This window comes from Arachis hypogaea, chromosome 19 (genome assembly GCF_003086295.3).
Source record: "Arachis hypogaea cultivar Tifrunner chromosome 19, arahy.Tifrunner.gnm2.J5K5, whole genome shotgun sequence".
Lineage (NCBI taxonomy): Eukaryota > Viridiplantae > Streptophyta > Magnoliopsida > Fabales > Fabaceae > Arachis > Arachis hypogaea.
The window spans coordinates 53152134-53161628 of record NC_092054.1 but is presented as its reverse complement, the minus strand read 5'-3'; the positions used below and the strand labels follow the sequence as shown (position 1 = coordinate 53161628).

Below are 9495 nucleotides of genomic sequence, written 5' to 3'. Positions count from 1 at the left end.
CCTTGTTTTAGTCATAAAACTGAGAGTGGCCTTAGATAGATCATAGACTATGTTTGCTAAGCCAGAGAGGCCTGCTCAGAATTCTCTGTATATTGCTAAGAAGATGATGGGAAAGGTTTGCCATTGCCAAATCTATTTCTCCCACCATTATTATTGAACCCCTGTTGAGGCTTCTGTTGATCCTTCCATGAAAGATTTGGATGGTTTCTCCATGAAGGATTATAGGTGTTTCCATAGGGTTCTCCCATGTAATTTAGTAATTTACCTCTTCCATTGCAGGATTCTCAGGGTCATAGGCTTCTCCTTCAGAGGAGGCTTCTTTATTACTGCTGGATGCAGCTTGCAATCCAGTCAGAGTCTGATAAATCATATTGACTTGCTGAGTCAATATTTTGTTCTGAGCCAATATGGCATTCAGAGTATCAACCTCAAGAACTCCTTTCTTCTGAGTCATCCCATTGTTTACAGGATTTCTTTCAGAAGTGTACATGAACTAGTTATTTGCAACCATCTCAATGAGTTCCTGGGCTTTTGCAGGGGTTTTCAGATGAAGAGACCCACCGACAGAATGATCCAATGACATTTTTGACAACTCAGATAGACCATCATAGAATATACATATGATGCTCCATTCTAGAAGCATGTCAGAAGGACACCTTTTGGTTAATTGTTTGTATCTTTCCCAAGCTTCATAGAGGGATTCACCTTCCTTCTGTTTGAAGCTTTGGACTTCCACTCTACGCTTGCTCATATTTTGAGGTGGAAAGAATTTGGTCAAGAAAGCATTGACCAGCTTGTCCCAAGAGTTCAGGCTTTCTCTAGGTTGTGAATCCAACCATGTTTGAGCTCTGTCTCTTACAGCAAAGGGGAAAAGCATAAGTTTGTAGACCTCGGGATCAACCCTATTGGTCTTAACAGTATCACAGATTTGCAAGAATTCAGCTAAGAACTGATGGGGATCTTCTGATGGAAGTCCATGAAACTTGCAATTTTGCTGCATTAGAGAAACTAATTGAGGCTTAAGCTCAAAGTTGTTTGCTCCAATGGTAGGAATTGAGATACTTCTTCCATAGAAGTCGGAAGCTGGTGCAATATAGTCACCAAGCATCTTCCTTGCATCTCTGGCATTGTTGTTGGGTTCGGCTGCCATGTCTGTTTTGTCTGCTTCCTTTTCGAAAATTTTTGTCAGGTCCTCTTCAGAGTTGTGTGCTTTAGCTGCTTTTAGCTTCCTCTTTAGAGTCCTTTTAGGTTCAGGATCAGCTTCAACAAGAATGCCTTTGTCCTTATTCCTGCTCATAAGAAAGAGAAGAGAACAAAAAAGTATGGAATCCTCTATATCACGGTATAGAGATTCCTTGAGGTGTCAGAGGAAAAGAAGAATAGAAGGATGAGGTAGAGAGGAGAATTCGAAATTATGAAGAAGGAGAGAGAGTCCGAATTGCTAATTGAGGAGGAGTGTTAGTCCTTAAATAGAAAAAGATGAGAGAGGAAATTTTCGAAAATATTTTTTTAAAGGAAACAAAATAAAATTAAAATTTAAAACAATTAGTTAATTAAAAAGAATTTTGAAAAATGGTTAATGGTTTTTGAAAATCAAAAGTGAGAAAGTGGTTATGTGATTTTGAAGAAGATTTTGAAATCAGTAATAAAAAAGATATGATTGAAAATTATTTTGAAAAAGATGTGGTTGAGAAGATATGATTGAAAATTTAAAAAGATTTGATTTTGAAATTAAAGTTGATTACTTGACTAACAAGAAACTAAAAGATATGATTTTAAAATTTAAGGATTGATCCTTTCTTAATAGGCAAGTAACAACTTGAAATTTTTTTATTCAAAATATTAAATGTCAACAATTGAATTCGAAAATATGAAATAAGAAAAAAATTTTGAAAATCAATTTTTAAAATTTTCGAAAATATATATAGAAAATGGAAAAGATTTGATTTTTTTTTTGAAAAAGTTTTGAAAAGATAGGATTTGAAAAATATTTGAATTGAAAACTAACTTACCTCCCTTGTGACATCCTGGCGTTAAACGCCCAGAATGGTATCCATTCTGGCATTTAACGCCCAAAATACTACCCTTTTGGGAGTTTAACACCCAGCCAGGTACCCTGGCTGGCGTTTAAACGCTAGATTTCCTTCCTCACTGGGCGTTTTGAACGCCCAGCTTTTTCTCTGTAATTCCTCTGCTGCATGTTCTGAATCTTCAATTCTCTGTATTATTGACTTGAAAAGACATAATTTTGAAATTTTTTTGAATTTTTAATGATGAGAGAGAACAACAACAAATGAAACTAAATCATGAAAAACTAGGATCAAATAACCAATGCATGCAAGACACCAAACTTAGAAATTTTCATATTAGAGATACTAACAAATTGAGAATGCACATGAGAAACAACAAAAGATACAAAACAAGAGAATTTAAAGATCAAACCCAATAAAATCATCAAGAACAACTTGAAGATTATGAAGACACATGCATGACTTTTTCAAAAATTATTAGAAAAATTAAAAAGGATGCAATTGACACCAAACTTAAAATTTGACACTAGACTCGAACAGGAAACATAAAATTTTTTTGTTTTTATGGTTTTATAATTTTTTTTTTAGATTTTTCGAAAATTATTTTGGAAAAAGAAAAATAAGGATTTTAAAATTTTTAATAAGAATTCCAGGAATCATGCAATGTTAGTCTAAAGCTTCAGTCTAAAAAGATTAGACATGGCTAGCCAAGCTTCAGCAGGATATTACATACAATAGCCAAATTGATGGGATTCAATTAGCTCCTGTGATGATAAAAGCATCATCTGAAACTCTAAAATTCATTCTTAAAAATTCTGAAGACATAGAATAATTTATTTTTTTTTTGAAAATTTTTTTTCGAAAATGAGAAGAATAAAAACAAAAAGCTTAAAATTAAAATAAAATTACCTAATCTAAGCAACAAGATGAACCGTCAGTTGTTCAAACTCGAACAATCCTCGGCAACGGTGCCAAAAACTTGGTACACGAAATCGTGATCGCACACTTTTCACACAACTCCGTGCAGCTGACCAGCAAGTGCACTGGGTCGTCCAAGTAATACCTTACGTGAGTAAGGGTTGATCCCACAGAGATTGTCGGCTTGAAGCAAGCTATGGTCATCCTTGTAAATCTTAGTCAGGCAGATTCAAATGATTATGAGGTTTTTATAATTAAAATATAAATAAAACAGAAAATAAGATAGAAGTACTTATGTAATTCATTGGTAGGATTTCAGATAAGCGTATGGAGATGCTTTGTTGCTCTTGAACGTCTGCTTTCTTATTGCCTTCATCCAATTATTCATAGTCCTTTCCATGGCAAGCTGTATGTTGGGGGATCACCGTTGTCAATGGCTACTGTCCATCCTCTCAGTGAAAATGGTCCAAATGCGCTGTCACCGCACGGCTAATCATCTGTCGGTTCTCGCTCATGTTGGAATAGGATCCATTGATCCTTTTGCGTCTGTCACTACGCCCAACACTCGCGAGTTTGAAGCTCGTCACAGTCATCCCATCCTAGATCCTACTCGGAATACCACAGACAAGGTTTAGACTTTCCGGATCTCAGGAATGGCTACCAATAATTCTAGCCTATACCACGAAGGTTAAAATCTTAGATCAGAAACCCAAGAGATATGCACTCAAGCTATTGCAGATAGAACGGAAGTGGTTGTCAGGCACGCGTTCATAAGTGAGAATGATGATGAGTGTCACAGATCATCACATTCATCAGGTTGAAGTGCGAGTGAATATCTTAGAGAAGAAGTAGGCGTGAATTGAATAGAAAAATAATGGTACTTGTATTAATTCATGAAGAACAGCAGAGCTCCACACCTTAATCTATGGGGTGTAGAAACTCCACCGTTGAAAATACATAAAAACAAGGTCTAGGCATGGCCGAATGGCTAGCCTCCCAAAGAGGGTTCAATCATAAAAACATGATTAAAAGATGATCAAAAGATGAAAATACAATAGCAAGAGGTCCTATTTATAATGAACTAGTAACCTAGGGTTTACAGAAATAAGTAAATGATGCAGAAATCCACTTTCGGGACCCACTTGATGTGTGCTTGGGCTGAGCATTGAAGCTTTCATGTGCATAGGCTTTTCTTGGAGTTAAACGCCAGCTTTGGTGCCATTTTGGGCGTTTAACTCCAATTCTGGTGCCAGTTTGGGCGTTTTACGCCAGAAATTTTAAGCTGACTTCGGACGCAGGTTTGGGCCATCAAATCTCGAGCAAAGTATAAACTATTATATATTGCTGGAAAGCCCAGAATGTCTACTTTTCAACGCAATTAAGAGCGTGCCTATTGGGCTTCTGTAGCTCCAGAAAATCCACTTAGAGTGCAGAGAGGTCAGAATCCAACAGCATCTGCAGTCCTTTTTTAGCCTCTGAATCAGATTTTTGCTCAGGTCCCTCAATTTCAGCCAGAAAATACCTGAAATCATAGAAAAACACACAAACTCATAGTAAAGTCCAGAAATGTGATTTTTATTTAAAAACTAATAAAAATATAATAAAAAGTAACTAAAATATACTAAAATCTATGTAAAAACAGTGCCAAAAAGCGTATAAATTATTCGCTCATCACTCAGCCCAAACACTCACCAAGTGGGCCATAGAAGTGGATTTTAGAACTAAAAGACTGTCTTACCCTTCTTAATGTAACCCTTGGTCATTAGTTTAGTATTTAAAGACTTTTACACCTCTCATTAATGAAGAACCTGTCATATTTCATTTATCATAGTATTTTCTATCATTATGAGTTTCTAAACCTCCTAGGTTAAGGGGAGGAGCTCTGCTTAGTTCTATGGATTAATAGAGTACTACTGTTCTTTTTCAACCACTAGCTTGATTATACACCTTTTAGACGGCTATCCACAACTTCGTTGGGGACTTCTCGAGACACTAGTTCAGCCGAGGTAAAGGGAGATTAAAGTCTCTGTGGTAGAGGCTAGAACAAAAGGCACATCATCCTCAGATCCGGAAGATTCGACCTTGTCTGTGGCGTTTTGAGTAGGATCACCAAGGAGAATGAACTGCAGGAGCTTCACATTCAATCAGACTAGATCCGCACTAACCCTGGGGTTCAGATCTGGAGGAGTATTAGCGATCTCTTAAAAAAGACGTTAATCATATACAGCCTGCCATAGAAGAAATCATCCACAGTTGAAGAAGACAGTAAGACCGAAATTAATTTAGAAAAATAAATCATCTCCAAGCCTTAACCATCTTCTTATCACTGGTTATAATCAAACATAATAATTCCATCTTATTCCAATTTTATGCGTATAAACAAATAAACAACTCTTTTATCCACCTGACTAAGATCTACAAGATAACCATAGCTTGGTTCAAATCACAATCCTCGTGGGATCGATCTTGACTCACTCAGGTATTACTTGCACGACCCAGTGCACTTGCTGGTTCAGTTGTACGAAGTGTGGGAATTCGGGCACCAAGGAGCGAAGGTGATCGCCAATTAGACATTGAGATGCGTGAAAAAAGAAAGACCGAAGTCAACCCGCTACTTGAATGAGATGGATTCGCGGGATATGCGTGGTCTACGCTGGTGTACTATATGTGGTTGGGAGGGACATAGCCATAGCCAATGTCCTCAGCGCGCAAGTCCAAGTTCTGCCGAAGGTCAATAGTGGTTAAGCTTTTCACGTGTTTACGCATTTTAAACTAGTTAGTAACTTTATATGTAACTTTTTACGTACCTTTTTATGTAAATTCATCACCTATTTTAAACTAGTGTGTAAGCTTTTTATGTATTTGCACAGTTTATTTATGTATGCGTTAAACACTGAATAATAAATACAAAGTTAGATAAAAAGTGCAACAGACAAAACTCAAATAGAAAAATATGAGAACAAAGCTAAATATACAATAATAAATACGAGAACAAATAGAATTTTCTAAATATACAATATGATATACAACACTGAATACAAAGCTAAACTCAAATAGTATAAGATAAACTGCAACAGCTTACTTACTCGACGCCTTCTTCGAATACTAAGATGGGGCGTATTTATCCGGGGGCGCAGTCTATGTCCGTAAATTATACAGATGATCTTGAGACATACCTGCATCCAGGCAACCGCCAACGTCAGAAGCACCGACATCTGGCATGCTGGCACTGCCAATGTCCTACAAACCAGAACCACACATGCCTGGAGCAATCGCTCTACCATAATCGTACTCGTGCTGAAGGTCATGTCCCACAAATCCCTCTCTCTTCCTACTGCGGGTATTCATTCAAACCGAATAACTTGGTACGCGATGGTGCGGAAAGACAAGGGAGATCTGCATGACCCAGTGCTTGATCTGTCGAAAAGTCACTTGCATGACCTGATGTGGCGCGACGACTAACAGACTGCTCAGGAGTAGCAGGCCCTTGCTCCTCTGGCAACAGAAATAGACAATTTGTGTCTCTCAGGACCTGAAATGTCATCAATTCCAGCCAACGAACTGAATTGACCATCGGCTGGAATTACCATCTGTGATATGTAGGGTTCTGCTACCTGATGTGGGTGTGGTTCCAGTATGTACAGTTGTTGCTGCCCATATGCCGGCCACTGCTGCTGTTGCTCATATACCGAAAATTGTTACTGCTGGTCGGTGCCTGAAACTGCTGGCCATATGTCAACTCTTGAAATTGCTACTCATATGCCGGCACCTGATACTGGTGCTCACACCCCGGTGGTGGCCGTAGATTTTAACAATTTATGTTAAGCTAGTTATTTAAAATAATAATTTTACTAATCGGCCTCGTGGTTACTGATGTGCAATTTTTATGGCAGCCATATATAGCAGCGGTGGTTCCAAACGACCTCGCCATAAATTCGTTTATGTACTCCAAAAAGTCGTCGTTAGTGTCATTCGAGTGTATAGAGTGACACCCAACAGACCGAGTTAGACGACAATTTTGGCTGCAACAGCTTCAACCAGACCCGGCATTCCAGATTGGTGATGGTCATTGCAGGCGGTTGACCGGCCTACAAAACCATGATTGGAGAGACAGGAATAGTGAATGGGTTAACATGTACAGTTCTGGCCACTATAATACACTGCAGTTAGCGATGAGATTATTAACTTTCATCCTCTCCCGGTGTACTACGAGTGGTAACGGGCATCACCAACGATTGTCAGATAGAGTTGCACGTGAAGAGGCCGACGCCAATGAACCATAGAAACAACCACCACAACCAGCTGGACCTCAGGAGCAAAATTCCCTCATGAGAAATAGTTTCAAGTGCCGGCGTATGAGCACCAGTATCAGGCACCAGGCTATGACCAAGGGTTTCAGGTATCATTAAGGTTTATTATCATTAATGTCACCATTATTAATTATTATTATTGTTACTATTACCGTTCTTAATTATTATTAATTATTATTTAGGTTCTAGCACCAGTTCCATATGTCGGGGTTTGAGTACCAGTATTAGGTATCAGCATATGAGCAGCAATTTCAAGAGTCGACATATGCCCAGCAGTTTCGGGTACCGGCCAATAGTAACAGCTTCTAGTATATGAGCAACAACAGCAGTGACCGGCATATGAGCAGCAACAATTGTACATACTGGAACCACAATCACATCAGCTAGCAAAACCCTACATACCACAGATGGTAATTCCAGCCGATGGTCAGTTCAGTCCGTTGGCTGGATTGATGACATCAGCTTGTCTCAGGTCCTGAGAGACATAGATTATCTATTTCCGTTGCCAGGGCAGCAAGGGCTTGCTACTCTTGAGCAATATGTTGGTCGTCACGCCACATCAGGTCATCCCAGTGCCTTCTCAATAGATCAATCACCGGGTCATGTAGATTTTCCTTGTCCTTCCACACCACCGCGTACCGAGTTGTTCGATTTGAATGAATACCCACAGCAGGAAGAGGGATTTATGGGACATGACCTTCAGCACGAGTACGATTATGGTGGATCAAGTGCTCCAGGCATGAGTGGTTCTGGTTTGTAGGACCCTCGCGGTGCCAGCATGCCAGATATCGGTGCTTCTGACATTGGCGGTGGTCTAGATGCCAGAATGTGTCAGGGTCATCCATATAATTTACAGACACAGACTGCGCCCCCGAATAAATACACCCCATCTCAGTATTCAAAGAAAGCGCCGAGAAAGTAGGCTGTTGCAGTTTATCTTATACTGTTTGAGTTTAGCTTTGTATTCAGTGTTGTATGTCCTATTCAGTGTTGTATCTCGTATTTTATATTTAGATGTTTCTATTGTTCTCGTTTTTATTATTGTATATTTAGCTTTGTTCTCATATTTTTCTATTTGACTTTAGCCTGTTGAACTTTTTATCTAACTTCGTATTTATTATTCAGTGTTTAACGCATACATAAATAAACTACGCAAATACATAAAAAGCTTACACACTAGTTTAAAATAGGTAAAGAAGTTACATAAAAGTTAAATAGGTCATAAAAAGTTACTGACTAGTTCAAAATGAGTAAATAAGTAAAAATTTTAACCACTATTGACCTCCGGCTAGGGGTGGCAAACGGGCTTAAACCCGTCAGGCCGGCCCGCATAACCTGCCAAAATAGGCTGGTCGAACTAGAAAATTGCGACCGTAACACATCAAAAATCCAACTAACCCACACCACTTAAACCGTGGGCTTTGGCGGGGCGGGGTGATAAAACCCATATTTAGGGTTTATCTTGTGTTGAATTTAGAGGGTTTTGTCAACCTTTCTCTCATTTATCCAATGAAATAGCATGGTTTTGTAAATTCTTCTTTAATTGTGCTTAAGAGTGAAAACATGCTTTTTAGGTCCTTAATTGTTTAATCTAGATTTACCTTTGATTCCATTAGATGCCTTGATATGTTTGTTAAGTGATTTCAGATTTAGGAGGCAAAGATTGGATCAAGGGAATGAAGAAAAAGCATGTATAAATGGAGAACTCATGAAGAAATGAAGGAATCGCAAAAGCTGTCAAGCCGACCTCTTCGCACTTAATCAGCCATAACTTGAGCTATAGAGGTCCAAATGATGCGGTTCTAGTTGCGTTGGAAATTTAACATCTGGGGCTTTAGAATGATATAAGATTTGCCATAGTTGCATCGCGGATAGGGGCGCGCACGCACACAGTACGCGTATGCGCCAATGGTGCCACATAATTTACTTAATGCAACTTATGGCCAGCGAATTCTAAAGCCTTGTGGGCCCAATCCAACTCATTTCTGATGTTATTTAAGCCAAGGATTGAAGGGGAATTGACATACTTTTGATCATTAGTCATAGTTTAGGTTTTAGAGGAGTTAGAGTTAGTTTTAGAGAGAGAAGCTCTCACTTCTCTCTAGGATTAGAATTAGGATTAGGTTTAGTTCAATAATCTAGATCTAGGTTTTAATTCATGCTTTCTTCTTCTTCTACCTCTCAATTCTATGTTGTTACATTCATGATTCCTCTATTCTTTTGTTGTAATTTCCTTT

The 9495-nt window shown here is 38.6% G+C and overlaps 1 non-coding gene across 1 annotated transcript; it reads left to right on the top strand.

The window, feature by feature from the left end:
- The first annotated feature begins 637 nt into the window (after window positions 1–637).
- LOC112780846 (small nucleolar RNA R71) lies at window positions 638–745 on the top strand. The gene has a single exon (XR_003191657.1). It is a non-coding gene; the product is annotated as a small nucleolar RNA R71 (small nucleolar RNA).
- Window positions 746–9495: the final 8750 nt, after the last annotated feature.